At 44.5% G+C, this 17,091-nt stretch overlaps 1 protein-coding gene across 1 annotated transcript in view; it reads left to right on the forward strand.

The window, feature by feature from the left end:
* The window catches only part of LHFPL6 (LHFPL tetraspan subfamily member 6), a gene marked incomplete at both ends in the record, with an annotated part of 143,725 nt that overhangs the window by 111,184 nt on the left and 15,450 nt on the right, over positions 1-17,091 (forward strand). The gene's annotated exons all lie outside the window — the stretch shown is intronic.

Raw genomic sequence — 17,091 nt, forward strand, 5'->3', positions numbered from 1 at the left:
AAGGTCATCTAGTCCAACGCCCCTGCGATGAGCAGGGACATCTTCACATTGCTCAGAATCACATTCTGCTCGGCCTTGAATATCTCCATCAGCCCCTGTCCACCAGCCACTGCCCAAGCCATAAAGCGAAAATTTTTTGAAATGCATGAGTAAAACAGCATTTTGTATGTACAGAGTTGTGTGAAAACTACAAAAAGCAGGAGCAAACTGCAGGGACTAAGAGCAGTGGAGGGATTGCAGCCTCTGTAGGCAGCTCGGGTCAGCCTGCACACTTGAAACCTCTGTTAGTATTGCTCACCTCCAATCCAAGGTCTTCATTTAACTTGATTTAACCCTCCTTTTGGTTTCTCTCCATTGAAAATGACCTTGATTCATCCATTGCTTTTTTTTTTTTTTTTTTTTTTTTTTTGCCTTTTTTTTTTTTTTTTTTTTTAAGGAAAAATTCCAACACATTGTCGAAACCAGCAGCCACAGAAATCCTCTGGAAAGAGAAGGCTGTATGGAGTGGCCAATTCTATCAGGAAAGACTGAATAAACTGGGAGTGGTTAATCCATTGGAGAGAAAAATACTCAAAGAGAGGAGGAAAAAAAAAATGCTCTCTTGGAGCCCTGGTAGTGGTTTAGCAAAGTCCAGGATTTAAGGAGTGAACTTAAATTACAAGGAATATACAGATTAGACAATATGAAATACTTCTGTTTGAGACACAGAGCCAGGAGAGCACATTGTCTTAAAAGTTGGTGTGATCTCCATTGTGAGAGGATTTTTAAGATCAGCTCAAACAAATAATTTTCTTGGAAGGTACAGGTACATCTTATTCTCACTTTGAGGCTGAAGAATGGATTAGATACATTCTTGATGTCCCTTCCAACCTGTTTCCAAAATGTTTTTTTGTGTTTTAAGTATGCTGTCTGCATAAAAAAAATTAATAAATTATGAGAAGCAAAAGACTCTCAATATAAAGAGCTGGACAGCGCTGAGGCATCCCTCCATTGCCTTGGGTTAACTCACAGGTGGGTGGGGAGAAGATGATTTCAAAATGAGTTCATAGGTGGGCTCATGAGCTCATCATGGGAGAAGCGTACCCTCTACACACTGGTCTTTGCTACCAGTAAGGGTTAAGTCTGTTTGACGTGTCGGTAAGGTTGACCATATGGATTTTCTCTGGAGAGGATAAGCAGCAGTGCCAAAATTTTCTGAGCTGCAGATGTGCAATATATTTGTAACAAACTGCAGCTCCTATCCAAAATTATGATTTATCACATTTTGTGGCAAACTGAAAAATGGGACCTATTTGAGGGAAATTGACTGATAGAGTGCTTTTTCCTCTGCAAATTGGGTCAGTGAGTTGGAATGCCTTTGGATAGAAAACACGGAAAGTTCCAATTTTTTAATTTTTTTTTTTTTTTAATAAAAAGTATCCTTTTGTTGGGTACGTCACAGGAAACAAACTTTAGAGCATGTAAAAATCATGCAAAACAAAACACAGTCTGACAGCATGGAAACAATATTCTGAGTGTCACACTGTTCACATTGGAGCTGTGCTGAACCTTATCTTTCTTAATGAAAACAAAGTAGTTGAGAATAGGGTAATAGTTGTTTTTCAGCTTGAGAAAGCCATACAAAGAATCAATTCCACGTGGAGTCTATTATTGCTTAGATTTTACTCCCTTTCTTTTGATTTTATACTGTAATTTAGCACAAAGGCAAACTCCACTGAATATACTTTATTCATGCATACATTAATTCACGTGCTTAGCTGTATGATCTGCAAAGAGCCTTGTGAAGGTGGAGGGCATTTTAAAAGCTGCTAAAAAGTAATGCAGCTACAGCAGCAAATTATACATTAAACTGACTTCTTCACTAGTTCCCATTTATTTCATAGCACTTAGCTATCTATGACTTACCTATCAGAGAGCTCTAAACTGTACAGAGGGAGATGTGTTTGATGGCTGTAGGCCTGTGTATCAATAAAGCTGGTGTGTATATTTCAGCCGAGTAGAGGGAGGCTTAAACCTGGGAAGCACCAGTAAGAATAGGTTAAAGGGAAAAGTGATTCTCAGCTTTGGTGGCTGCCACTGACATTTACAGCATTATAGCAGTTTATCTTACCATATTTCCTATCTAGAGGAGTGGTTTCCAAGCTTGTTTGATTTGAGGAGTATTGCAAACTCTTCAGTAGAAATGCACACCTTTTCAATCTTTTTTTCAAGTTATAGATTGCTTAATAGCATGTATAAATTTGCTTGGAAGTACTCCTTGATTTGCCAGAGGGTCTGCAGACCATGTACTGAAAATGCTGCTTTGAAACCTTGAGTATGGCTGAAGTTGTACCGAGATGTGCAGTGGCGGGTCTTGCATTGGTCTTTGGACAGCTCATCTGACATAAAACAAACTAAAAGAAATAAATAAATGGCAAAAGCCTGGTGTGCAGTATTCCCCACAGGACGTATGCTTTGCATCAGTTCCCGTTCCCCTGTCACTTTGGGGATATGCTATCAAAGTGAAGGAATTGGCTGGATATCTTTTTTGTTTTATCCAGCATTGACAAACTACTGTTTTTCACAGATCAGTGAACTAATAGACATAGAAAAGCAGTTCCTTGGTATTTAATCCATGTCTGAATATTTCCAAAGGCTGGGACAATCTTGAGGCAAAATGACTGGAGTGGTGCTCAGGAGTTGGGCTGCTGCAGACTTTTCTTTAATGCTTGTAACAACCTTGCTCTGCCTAGTTTGTGTTGAAAAGATATGGCAATGCCTGTCCATTTATCCATTTGTCTGCTTAGGCATCTTCACCAACATAGGATATATCTCCTTCATTCCCCCGTCATAGTCCTTCATGAGATAAGTTCACATACTGGGACATGCTTTGAGTATGGAGCTTCTGCAAAAGCTCTGGCTAGTTTTGTCCGGTCTCCAGTTGCTGTTGAAATTCATATTAACAGAAAGGAATATGCCTTATCTACTATGACTACTATGAGAATTAGGTATTTTGGGAAGCTAGTTATTAACTACCTTTTATTAATTACAGTAGGCGCCCTTGTGTTTCTAATAGAGTGATTTCTATTTAAATACACCATGTCATATGCCATATGCTGCTCTAGACTCTTTGAACTGTCAAGCATTTGATTCTGAGCCACAAAATGATGGGGTGAGCACACAGATGGGTTGTCACATAAAGAAGTCTGATGGCATGTGATAACGCTCAGGCTTTTTTTCTTTTTCTTTTTCCTTTTTTTTTTTCCCCATAAAGCATACACTGTACTAGCAGTGATCATGGCTTGCCAAACAAAAATGAGCTGACAGTCAAACTCCACTGTGTTTTGTGGAATTCTTCAAGCATTTCAGTTCCACTCTGCAGATTCACTCTGCCTTTAACTGGACCATGTCACATCCGTTTCAGAACAAGTGGTGTCAATCATTTTGTTGTGCGACAAACTCTGGGAGGAATGACACAGAGACTCACCAAAGCTAGTCCTGAGGCATCTAGCTCTGTGGTAGCAACTGAGGCAGACTGAGGCCATTTTAAAGCAGCATGCAGATAATTTCCTTTTAAGGTAGAGCATACAGGCTTACACTCAGGAGCAAGATGATTTTTTCTTTCACCTTCTTTTCTTCCCTAACATTCAGATCATTTCCCATAAAGGAAGGCAGGATTCATTACAGGAGTTGAGATACTTGCATCTTAAGGGCAGAAGGATAGAAGATAAGGGATCAAATAAAGTGTAGGTAATTTTGGCTGATTCAACTACAGATTCATACACTTTTTAAAGGTGTTTACAATACAGATATTGCCCCTTGAGATAGGTTTCTAAGCTTACATTAAGATCAATACATATCTAGGGTGAAACTCATTAGCCTGAATCTAGATGCTTTACACTGTTAGAGATACCCTAGGGTCTTCAAGACCTCTGTATGGGCTGGCAGGTAGGACAGAGGACTTACGGGAATCTTGCATTGCTCTGGAGAGGCCAAGCAGGGTAATGAACAGCACTTAATCTGACAGAAGGTGACATATTTGAGGGACTAAATCCCACTCTAACTCAATACTGCCAGTGGAGCACAGTTCAATCACTGACCTACAAGTGTCCAGTGCCATTTGAGATGCTCTCAGCTATCCCACCTCCAGCTGCTAGCCCAGGAGCATCTGTCTTTCCCTACTGGCAATGTGTCATGTCTGCCAGTCTCATATGAATGTCTTTGCTATCTTAGAGTTAGGTGAACTTAGATGTGTCCTAGTCATAGACCTGTGTGTCTGTATTCTTCAGGGTGAGAAAAATATCTTCTAGACTCCATTGATTCTAGTGACAAGGGTCTCAATTCAATTGCTGCTACAGAGGCATCTCCGTAGGTGTGATATGTCCTGTGCCATCTGAGCACCTAGAAAGGAAGACCCATGCTGTTCTGGAGCAGGACCTGGTCTCCAGGTGGGCTACCCAGCTGAAATGCAAGTAGTCCTATGTGCATGCATGTGACATGAAGTTTAACCATGCCAAGTGCAAGGTCCTACACCTGGGTTGGAGCAATCCCAGGCACAGCTACAGGTTGGGCAGAGAAGAGATTGAGAGCAGTCCTGCAGAGAAGGACTTTGGGGTGTTGGTTGATGAGAAAATGAACATGAGCTGACTTCAGTGTGCGCTCGCAGCCCAGAAAGCCAACCGTATCCTGGGCTGCATCAAAAGGAGCGTGACCAGCGGGTCCAAGGAGGTGATCCTGCCCCTCTACTCTGCTCTCGTGAGACCTCACTTGGAGTATTGTGTGCAGTTCTGGTGTCCTCAACATAAAAAGGACATGGAACTGTTGGAACAAGTGCAGAGGAGGGCCACGAGGATGATCAGGGGACTGGAGCACCTCCTGTATGAAGACAGGCTGAGAAAGTCGGGGCTGTTCAGCCTGGAGAAGGCTGCGTGGAGACCCCATAGCAGCCTTCCAGTATCTGAAGGGGGCCTACAAAGATGCTGGGGATGGACTCTTCATTAGGGACTGTAGTGACAGGACAAGGGGCAACGGGTTCAAACTTAAACAGGGGAAGTTTAGATTGGATATAAGGAAGAAATTCTTTACTGAGAGGATGGTGAGGCACTGGAATGGGTTGCCCAGGGAGGTTGTGAATGCTCCATCCTTGGCGGTGTTCAAGGCCAGGTTGGATGAGGCCTTGGGTGACATGGTTTAGTGTGAGGTGTCCCTGCCCATGGCAGGGGGGTTGGAACTAGATGATCTTAAGATCCTTTCCAACCCTAACTATTCTATGATTCTATAATTCTATGACTTGAGCCATAGCTGCCTTCAGCTGAGGTTCCTGAATGATGGAAAACAGATTCCTGAAGTCTTTCATATTGGAAGGGGTGTTGAGAGGTCATATAGTCCAACCTTGTGCTTCAAGCAGGACCAACCCTGAATCATGACTACAATAATTACTTTCATGCCTCCAAATATCCCCTTAGACAAACAAAAGCAGCCAAGTGTGGCCTTATCCAGATTGCTTAGTGCTTTGTGTCTGAACAATGGAAGATTCACGATCTCTATACTTCCCAACTTGCCTCGTCCATGGGTCATAACAAGTATGTATTCAAGGAGGCCCAAAGGAGAAAACCCAGTGATACTGGAATCTCTCATATCCAATTGTCTGCACCCAACACTCATGGTTGGGAGAAATAGCCATGGTGAAAGCCTTTTTTTTTTTTTTTTTCTCTTTTTTGCCTGATTTGAACCTTGGTCTCTCATCCCCTGGGATCTGTGGAGCTTCTGTTTGAAGAGTGCTCTACTTTGTGCCAAATACTTGTGTCATCACTGGCTGACAGAATTAAAATGTTAGAGGGACTATGTAATCTGGTGGTAAGGGAATTAGTCTGGAGCCTCTGCTTCAGTGAATATTCATTCTTCAATCAATTGGTACATCCTCCAGACAAGCACCACCTTGACCGTGGCCAGCCTTAGCCTCATTTAACCATAACCAATAAGATATAAATTGCACAAGCAGGTACCTCTTTCTCTTGATGCCCCTGCATGTGAATAGTGCTGTATAATAAATGGTAATAAAGGAGTTTTCAGTAAAATACCCAGCTACACACTGTAATTCAACTGGTTCTCAAAGATCATATTACTCCTCCTACTGTGTACATAGAATAGGATTAAACTCTTGGATTTCTTAATATCAAGTGCCGGCCTTCACAGACTGTCAAGCCTGTTTACTGCTGCTTTATAAAATCTTGTTAAAAGAAGTACTTTCAGTGATTCTGAGGGGTTTGAATTTTGGGGAGGTGCAGTCCCTTGCAGCAGCACCTATTTTTGCAGGGCTTTAAAATTGGTGCTGAACCTTTCCTTTCGTCACAGCAGCTGCCATGGTCCTGTCACTTGTCCTTTTACCAAATGGCTCTTATTAAATCACTTTCCATTTAGTGGCAGCTCTGTGTTTGATTTCTCCACTCTTACTACTTCAGTGTTTCTTTTGGGTTTCTCTCAGCCCTCAGTTCCCTTTCCTGAAGCTTTCATAATTGCTTTAAAAATGACCAGGGCCAAACAGAGCAAAGCCATTAGCTGTTGGGGTAGCAGTGTAGCATCTCTGGGTGAGGAGATTTCCGCCTCTGAGCCTGAAGCACCTCTGTAGTAATGAGCACACTACCTTTGATCAAATGAAGATCAAAGCAAAGTGATGCTTCATCAGTCAGAAGACTCCCATCTGCACCCTCCATTGCCCTGTGCCCGCAGCCAGGGAGAAAGAGCTGTGACTCTCCCATGACATAGCATTTTGCTGTGCTGGATGCTGGCAGGCATTTGTAATGCCTTTTTTAGGCTTCCTCTGCCACTGGCCCGACTTTCCTACTTTATCGGGGAAGCGGTAGCAGGCAGGTGACAGCTCTTTGCTGTGGCTGTTTGCTGAGGTTCAGAGCAGAGCAGCTGCCAGACAGTGAGTGCTCATGGTGTGGAGTAACCCAAAATAACAGAAGAAGTCTCATTTGAGGGATGGGGCTTGACAGTCAGATGGAGGGGAGTTAAGCAAAGCCAAATGTGGTGAATTAAACCTGGAGATCAGAATCAGAAGGGAAAACGTGGTGGGGTTTTGCAGCTGGCTGAAACCCCATGAGTACTATTTCCATCACACTCAAGACGAAAGTTTTACTGGAGGCAGGATCTGAAAAACTGAAGGTTTTAGCATTTTATTTTCTGGTTTTTTTTGTTTTTTCTTTGTTCTTATGTTTTGTTTTGCTTTGTGTCTACATTCCCTCTAATGTCCTGCTATAGCAAAGTCTATGACAGAAATACTTGACCTGAGTAAAACCCTGAACTGACTAGCTGTCTCCTATACCATGACCCTTGTGAGGAGGAGTGGGAGGAAATTTGGTACAACATAAATGTAGTTTCTATTTGTGTGCCCCTGAGGACTTCGGCTTGGACACCCAGACAAGGGAGTGCCTTATTGCATTCATTCACATTCTAGGCAATTGTTCAGTGACTACTAAATCAACAGAGAACTGTTGCCCAAAGTGTTGATCTCATGTTTAAGCCTCATAAAATCCCAGCTCAGGTGCTTGTCTGGGTTTCCTGAGCGACAAGTACTAACAGCAATGGAAGGGACTGGTATGGTAATGTTTCTCTAACAGAAGAACCATAGAGGAACCATAGAACAGAGTGATGATGTTGAAAGAAACAGCAGGAATGTGACCTTAAAGAAGGAATGCTTCTGGATGAAGATCTGGGAGCTGCCAGTATAAAGACATTGTCCCTCGCTCACTGAACTGAGGCTGGACTCCACAGGTATTGGAGCCAGGCTGACTGCAGCCAGCATGGCCCTGCTCACCCCATCCCTGTCTTTGCTCCATTGGGTCCTGCTGCTTTGCCCAGGCTCTGAAGTTTGTCTGAACCTGCTCTGACCCATTTCTATCACTCAGCAGTTACTTACTTGAAGCTCCTGGAGAGTTTCTTGAACACAGACTTCAGAAGTTGTGTCTTCTGAAGTATTTCACAACACGTTTTTTAACCAATTCTTCTTTAACCCCATTGTTCATTGGCCAAGGTATGTCTGAAAGCAGCAGACAACTTCTTGTGCCAGCTCAGTTTTACTTTCATACTGTAGGCTCACTTTTATATCAGGTAAATGCTTTAAGGCCATTACATCAAGGAGAGTTTTTAAATCACAAGAAGTGGAGAGTCAAAGTCTGTGCTGCTTCTAAAAATTGGTTTTGTTTTGCATGTAGAGATTATTGTACCTTCAAGTGACAGATGGGAATGTGAAAACTTTCTATCATCCTTGAAGATTCAAATCGGCTGATAGAGAAAAAATGTGAAAAGAAAAATCATCATTAAAATGGTCTTGAAAGGGATGACTTCCAAATTATTGTCTGTCAGCGTCTCCAGATGGTCTGAATATCTGTCAGATGAGCAGTGTTCATTAGACATGCCTAGAAAAAAGAAAAAAAAAAGGGGCAAGGTTTCTTTTTGGTCAGGTCAGAAAATTAAAGGGGAAACAGCAGAAGATGGGGGAAAGTGAGGAGGAAGATAATTTGAAGATTTTTCTTACTAAAGGTGACTGTACAGAGAGCAGCATTTGGTTCTGGTTTTATTTTCACTCTGCAGTACATATATGAAGCCTGAACTGTTCCTATTACTTTTCTAGATAGAAATACAAACTGAGTTTTCATAATGATACCAGGCTCCTTCCTGCTCGAGAGGCTTCCCAGGCCCCCTCATGCTACAGCAGTGCAGCCCCCCTCTAACTGCTGGCTAAGGAGGCCCTTTATGGTGCCCGGGCAGTCCCTTTCACCGCATTCATAGGGTATAAAACTCTGACTGGAGCTGAGGATGTACAAAAAAGGAATACAATTTCCAGTGCCCATGTAGAAGGCTCCTAAAAAGGCCATAATCAAGGAAACCCACCATGGGTTTGGTTCAAATGAAAATACATTTTCTAGCAGCAAGACCCTGAGACTGAATCCAAAGCTAAGTGCCTAATTCACTGCCATCACTACCTCTATGGATCAAACTGATGGTTTTCCCCGTTGTATTTATCTGAATAATCTACTTAGGTTTACCCTATTCAAAGGAAAAGAAAGGACAATGGGGAAGGTTTAGCTTTATTTAACAGGCTTTTGAGGATGCAATGATCAAATGGGCCGACAACAAAACAAGAATGAGCCATACAGCAATCAGGGGCACACTGTGACCTCAAGTGAGAGGAAAAGATGAGTCTGTAAAACAGGACTTGCTAGCTATGAGCTGTTAGGACAGCTACAGACAATTAATTTATGGTGTGATGTCTATGTTGGTTATATAAGGCACATCAGATCTTTGGGTGGAGACTTCCATTAAAGCCACAGCAATAAGGAACCAGTCAAATGTCCTGTATTCAGTGGCCATTAACTCAGCAGTCTGAGGACTGCCCTCCATAGGGATTTTCAAGCATTTTTGTGCATTGACTTTTGCCATTGAGTCTGAGTGCAGTCATTTTGCCCATGGCAAAATTTGGTTAATATCTCTTGGCTCATTAATCCTTCTGTGTTTGTTGTTTGTGACTTGCCTATATCCAAGCTATTCTTGCAGATAGTAATAGTGGTTAATATTTTACATCTTGGAGTAAGCTGATTGCTGCATGCCATAAATCATATATCGCTTCAAAGAGGAAACCTAGATCTGTGCCAAGCCACTAATGTAATTACTGTCCCTTCCCTGCTGCATCCACCATATGCAGAACCTGTTATATGCAATTATTTTCAATCAATCACAAGCTCCACTCCAGACAGACAACATCATCTTGCAAGTGCTAGGTGTTACTGAAATATGGTCGCACATTACCTGCAGCAAGGGTGAAAGAAAAGGCAGTGTGGGATGGACAAGGGTTACTCTGGGTAGTTTACTATTGAGGCATCCATCCTCTATAGTTTTGCAACTTGTAGGTTTGGGCAGCTCCTCACTTAGCAAACGGGCTGGTTTTAACTCACTTTTTTAAGGTATCCAGCCCTCTGCATGGACCATGCAAAGAGTATAGTGGCTAAATGAGACCTTATTGAATATTGAAGCCAAGCACTTCATTGCAGTTTTGCACTGCTGAAGCTGGCTGCATTATGTCAGCCCTGTGGCTCTCTCATGTGCCTCACTAGCACATGGAGTCAGCTCCAGCATTTGCAATAGTCGTGTTTCATGGATCAGGGCAAGGAGACTGTTTCAATCCCAAATGCAGAACTGCTCCAGAAGAGCTGGTTTCTGGAAGTGCCAACACCTCCACTGGTGCACGGCACATCACCCAAAACAGCAGCCAAATGTCACCAGCAGCGCTACTGCTGGCTGGCGCTGTCCCATTGCCTGGGTCCCTTGCACCTGGAAACCATAGCCCCTTTTGTGAGGGTGCTATTTATGGACCTGCATATTTCCTTCCCCTTTCTATTTCTTTCAATGTCTGTACCGGATAATGAAAGATGGCATATGATCGTAATTACAGCAGGGTGGCTGGGTTTGTTGGGTTTTTTTTTTAACTTTCCTTAAGAAATGTTACAGGCATCCTAAGCATTTCAAGCAGTTGTAAAGATGGGTGTGGTGTCCTGGGTACTGTAGCTGGCTAAATACAATAACTATAGGGCAGGCCAGGATGTGACTCTAGAGCTAAACCAATAACTGCTCTTCACTGAAGCTGCAAAATTAGCTTAAAGATTTCCACTGGGTTTGCAGACCTTGAATTTAGCTTAGATTTTTAAATGGAGGTTGCAGCTGTTCAGCAGGATCTACATTCTCTGTGATAAAACACATTGGCTGTGTATATGAATTATTAGCTGTAATAGTGTGCAGTCTTTTTGCTTTTGCAGGGTCTGATCCACACATTCAGTTGCTTACAAACAGGAGTGTATTGATCAGAAAAGAAGGGGCTGAGGGGCTTTTGTCCAAGTTCCATTTGCACCATGGGCGTTGAGGCATACTCCACACTTCTAGTGCATAAAATAAGGGAGCTGAAATGCCAGTTCCTGACTTCACTGTCCATGCAGACCGAGGCAGTATCAGCCATGTTGAAATCATGAAGAATCCTGCTGAAACCAATGGGACATTAGACACACACAGACTCATACTTACCTCAGGGCATAAACCAAAACTTGTTAATTTTTTCTTACTGGCTTACTTACTAAGTCCTTGTGGAAGCGTTACACTAGGTAAGTCTTTGAGTTTGGCCTGGCTGTTGCCTTCAAGAAGTACTGGGGAACACAAGCGTTTTGCAAATAGACCTAAATCAACAACAAGCATTTATGTGCCACTACAGGGAAAATGTTTGAAGGTGATCCAAAACCAGCTGAAAACCAGTGACCATCGAAGGAGATGTCAAAACAACAGCTTTAAGACTTGTGGTCAGTTGGTACCTGTGGCAAAACCTGTATTTATAGAATCATAGAATAGTTAGGATTGGAAAGGATCTTAAGATCATCTAGTTCCAACCCCCCTGCCATGGGCAGGGACACCTCACACTAAACCATGCCACTCAAGGCCTCATCCAACCTGGCCTTAAACACCGCCAAGGATGGAGCATTCACAACCTCCCTGGGCAACCCATTCCAGTGCCTCACCATCCTCTCAGTAAAGAATTTCTTCCTTATATCCAATCTAAACTTCCCCTGTTTAAGTTTGAACCCGTTACCCCTTGTCCTGTCACTACAGTCCCTGATGAATAGTCCATCCCCAGCATCTTTGTAGGCCCCCTTCAGATACGGGAAGGCTGCTATGGGGTCTCCACGCAGCCTTCTCTTCTCCAGGCTGAACAGCCCCAACTTTCTCAGCCTGTCTTCATACAGGAGGTGCTCCAGTTCCCTGATCATCCTCGTGGCCCTCCTCTGCACTTGTTCCAACAGTTCCATGTCCTTTTTATGTTGAGGACACCAGAACTGCACACAATACTCCAAGTGAGGTCTCACGAGAGCAGAGTAGAGGGGCAGGATCACCTCCTTGGACCTGCTGGTCACGCTCCTTTTGATGCAGCCCAGGATACGGTTGGCTTTCTGGGCTGCAAGCGCACACTGAAGTCAGCTCATGTTCATTTTCTCATCGACCAACACCCCCAAGTCCTTCTCCGCAGGGCTGCTCTCAATCTCTTCTCTGCCCAACCTGTAGCTGTGCCTGGGATTGCTCCAACCCAGGTGTAGGACCTTGCACTTGGCATGGTTAAACTTCATCAGGTTGGCATCAGCCCACCTCACAAGCATGTTGAGGTCCCTCTGGATGGCATTCCTTCCCTCCAGCGTATCAACCGAACCACACAGCTTGGTGTCATCAGCAAACTTGCTGAGGGCGCACTCAATCCCACTGTCCATGTCACCGACAAAGATGTTGAACAAGACCGGTCCCAACACCGATCCCTGAGGGACACCACTCGTTACTGGTCTCCAGCCGGACATCGAGCCATTGACCACAACTCTTTGCGTGCGGCCATCCAGCCAGTTCTTTATCCACCGAGTGGTCCACCCCTCAGATTGATGTCTCTCCAATTTAGAGACAAGGATGTTGTGTGGGACAGTGTCGAACGCCTTGCACAAATCCAGGTAGATGACAGCAACTGCTCAGCCCCTGTCCATCAGTTTCATAGCCCCATCATAGAAGGCCACCAAATTGGTCAGGCAGGATTTCCCCTTAGTGAAGCCATGCTGGCTGTCACCAGCCACCTCCTTGTTTTTCATGTGCCTTAGCATGCCTTCCAGGAGAATCTGCTCCAAGAGTTTACCAGGCACAGAGGTGAGACTGACTGGTCTGCAATTCCCCAGGTCATCCATTTTCCCCTTCTTGAAAATGGGGGTTATATTTCCCTTTTTCCAGTCGTCGGGAACTTCACCTGACTGCCATGATTTTTCAAATATGATGGCCAGTGGCTCAGCAACTTCATTCGCCAGCTCCTTCAGGACCCGTGGATGGATTTCGTCAGGTCCCATGGATTTGTGTACATTTAGGTTTTTAAGATGGTCTCAAACCAGATCCTCTCCTACAGTGGGCCTAGGGTCTTCATTCTCACAGTCCCTGCGTTCGCCTTCCAAGACTTGGGTGGTGCAGTCAGAGACTTTGCCAGTGAAGACCGAGGCAAAGAAGCCATTAAGAACCTCAGCCTTCTCCAAATCCCGGGTAGCCAGTTCTCCCGATATCTTCCGGAGGGGGCCCACGTTGTCCCTAGTCTGTCTTTTATTCGCTACGTACCTATAGAATCCCTTCCTGTTATCCTTCACATCCCTAGCCAAGTTCAATTCTAACTGGGCCTTAGCCTTCCTCACCTGGTCCCTAGCTTCCCGGACAACATCCCTGTATTCTTCCCAGGCCGCCTGTCCCTGCTTCCACCTTCTATAAGCCTCTTTTTTCCTTTGAATTTTCCTGAGCAGCTCCTTATCCATCCAAGGAGGTCTCCTGGCCCTCCTGATGCACTTCCTTCTAGTTGGGATGCAACACTCCTGAGCTTGGAGCAGGTGATCCTTGAATAACAACCAGCAGTCTTGGGCCCCCCTGCCCTCTAGGGCTGTATCCCATGGAACCTTACTAAGCAGGTTCCTGAAGAGGCCAAAGTCTGCTCTTTTGAAGTCCAGGGCAGTGAGCTTGCTGCACGTTCTTCTCACTGTCCTGAGGATCTCTAATTCGACCATCTCGTAGTCGCTGCAACCAAGGCTGCCCTGGAGCATCACATTTCCAACCAGCCCTTCCCTGTTGGTGAGCACGAGGTCAAGCATGGCACCTCTCCTTGTCGGCTCCTCTATTACTTGCAGAAGGAAGTTGTCTTCCACACAATTGAGGAACCTCCTGGATTGCTTGTGCTGGGCCGTACCTTCACTCCAACAGATGTCAGGGTGGTTGAAGTCCCCCATGAGAACAAGGTCCTGTGAGCGTGAGGCTGTTCCTATCTGCCTATAGAGCACTTCATCCACAGATTCCTCTTGACCAGGCAGTCTGTTAACAGATCCCCACAGTAATGTCCCCCATCACTGTTCTCCCTTTAACCCTGACCCACAAACTCTCTGTCTACTGCTCACCCGTCCCCAGACAGAGTTCCATACTCTCCAGCCTATCCCTAACATAAACAGCAATTCTCTTTCCCCGCCTGCCAAGCCTGTATAAACTTTTTTCTCAGATGGGAATGTACCTTGTTCTCCTGGCTGCACCTTTGGTCTCTGGCAGGTTTTGTGTTCACTAAACAAAGTGTGTGAGCTTGCCAGTGGTTTTATACGTTGTCTTTCACACATAAACATGCTGCCGTTGGTGCTTTGAGGCCATGGGGCAGCAGCACTGGCGTTAGGTGGCAGTTTCCTATTTGATTTCATCATCACAGTCAATGCAGGCTGTGAGCAGAAAAAAAGCTGCAGTGCTCGATGTCTAGTACTCTATAAGTGAAACAGCACTGCTAAAGCCCATAGCTAACTGGAGAGTCAGATGTTGCTGGGGTAGGGAGGTTTTCTAACATAGCATGCTAGATTTCCCTTATTTGGTTTATTTATTTCTAGGAGGCACAGCTAATGGTGAGGCACAGTGGGGGGTGCTGTGAGCTGAACAGTGCAGAATGGCTTTGAGGACAAGCATTATGTATAAGTGAAGCAGTTGCTCCTTTGGAGCAATTTAACTTTACAAAATATTGCATTGCTAATGAATTTTTGACTGAACCCCATAATTTATTTTCACTGAAACTGGGCTTTGGACTTAACAGAGATGGATTTGCAGAAATGTGAGAGAAGATGTGACAGAGGGATGAAGAGGTCTGGCTAAGGAAGGAAATAAGTTATTGAGGCTTCCGGTCGCTGTATCCAGTGTAGCATCAGAGGCAGACAGAGTGAACAGGTACCCATGTTTGGAAGAGGATGGGCTTTGCTTGGAGGGTGGCAGAGTGGAAAGTGCTGTGAGTGATATTCGTGGGAAAAAGCCCAAACAACAACCTGGTTACTGCAACAAAACCTAAATAAAGCTGAAAACAAGCAGTCCTCTGTGAATGCAATGGGCACCAGACACTATTGCCACCTGAGGAGAGTAATTGGCAAGTGCTGAGTAAGAGCTTGTTCTGGGTTTGGAGGGGCAGCATTGTTATGCTAATAGTCCTTTCACTTGCCTGCAGTGCTGCTTTTGTGATCTCCTGGAAGAGTTGGGCAGGAGGCTTTCCCAGGGCCTACTTGTGAGGAAGGGCTGGCTGCTGTTTCATCTGGTCCAACGCAGGCAGCTGCAAGCCTGCCTTCCCTCCTACCCCCTACATCTCCCTAACTCTTGCAGTGGAGCCCTTTGAGCATTTGCAAGGTCTCCAGAGAGCCTGTTCAAGGACACAAATTGATCGAAACCAGCACAGGCAGTCTGGTTCACTTTTAGTCAGGGCAGCTTCTGAGCTGTGGTCTGCCTGGGCTGGCACCAGGCAGGTCATGGGCACCATGGCCAGTGTGGGAAAGGGTCAGATCCACATCAGGACTGGCTGGGGCTGCCACAGTCCACCAGTCTGTGAGGCTATCTCTGGCATCTAGATGATCTTCCTCCCTTTCCCAGCCATTCTCATCATCAGTGGTGATGTTCCTTCTTGCCCCATTGAGTCCTGCCCATCCCTAGCATGTCACCTGTGCTGTCAGCACTTCACAATGTCCTTCTTGCTTTAACAATTCAAGTGAGAATCAGTCAGGTTTTTTCAGAGTCTGAAGCTGTCTTTAACAAATGTAGACCCAGTTTTGTCCTAAGTTCTCTTGTCTGAGAAACATCCTTTCTGAGAATTTAATTAGAAGGGACTCTCATTTACATGGATTCTACCAGCTGTCTCCATGGCCCTGGGGGAAAAAAATAAGATGATACTGTGAAAGCCATTAGCAAGGACATTAGAAGCAACTATATCCAGGTCAGACAAAGTTCTGAAAATACCTAGCATTCATGTGTCCTTAGTTGCTTTTCCCCCTTTATAGCTGTTGGGTGAATACCCCATCTGAGAGGGGGCTGCCTTAGGGATTTGTTTTCCATTATGTGTTGTAGATATGGAGAGACAAGATGGCAATTACTGCTCAACAAAGAAAGGAAGAAGTAGACTTGAGCAGCAGGAAGAGATTTGAACTTAGTGGGAGAAAATCTAAGGAATGAATATTTGGCTGAAACAGGAGCATATGTGCTCTAAGGACCACCAAAAGAATTGCTGTGGTACTTTGCTAAGAGCTAAGATGCTAAGATCATGAAATGTCTTTCGGAAGAAGATGAGATACATTTCTGGACTTCAGTGCCTTGTTCGGGTGTGTCTTTGAGCAAGTCAAGACATAATAAGGTGATTTCTGTATCTTACAGTAGCATCAGAAATATAAGAAGCTTAGGCATCTTGAGGATCAGCACCCATCTCTACCACTAGCAGTGATTTTATTATCAGTAGAAATAGCTGGCATAGCTAGCTCCAGGCCCTGAGTCAGGATCATTCTTAACGACTCCCAAGACTTCTCTTCAACTGGTGTGATGTCCACAGTGCCTGTCGTCACACCCAGGGCTTTTCTGCACTAGGAACATGGCAGCAGAAGTGCTTTGCCAGGGAGCACATTATCCTTATTCTCATTGTCAAGAGAGGAAAAGTGAGGTGGTGTCAAGTCAAGAGACTTGCCCAGAGTCAGGCAGTGACAGCTGTAGAACTTGAAACCTTGTCTCAGTCCTGTGCTCTAACATTTAAAAGGCAACACTGCAAAACCACACTGCAAACTTTCTGAGGACTTGTTTGCCTTTACAGCCTGAAAATCACCCAGGTGCACCGAGCCCATTATCTACATAGTGATTTGTTTCCAATCTTATAAATAAGATCTCGCACAAAGGAGGTACATTTAAATGCTGTAGCATATATTGAAATGTTCTCCCTAGGCTGGCTGTGTAAGAAGCTTTGCGAGCAACACCCTGCTTTTTGGCAGCTGCTGCAGTGACAGCTGAGAATGCAGTTTGATAAAAAATGCCACTTCTGCAAAATAATCATGGCCCATCGGGTGATTCCCAGCAAGATCTTGTGAAGGGAAGGACTTAGCCAACACACATCTGTTTGGGGCAGCATGAGGGCTGGAGAAAGCAAAAAATGCTGTGAATGTTAAGCCAAACATGATAATAGGAAAATGGCTCAAGCACTTGGTTGTTTTGGCTGAAATGATTTGAGAAAACTTTGTGGAGTGTGTA

This window comes from Psittacula echo (assembly GCF_963264785.1).
Source record: "Psittacula echo genome assembly, chromosome: 3".
In the NCBI taxonomy this organism is placed as follows: domain Eukaryota; kingdom Metazoa; phylum Chordata; class Aves; order Psittaciformes; family Psittacidae; genus Psittacula; species Psittacula echo.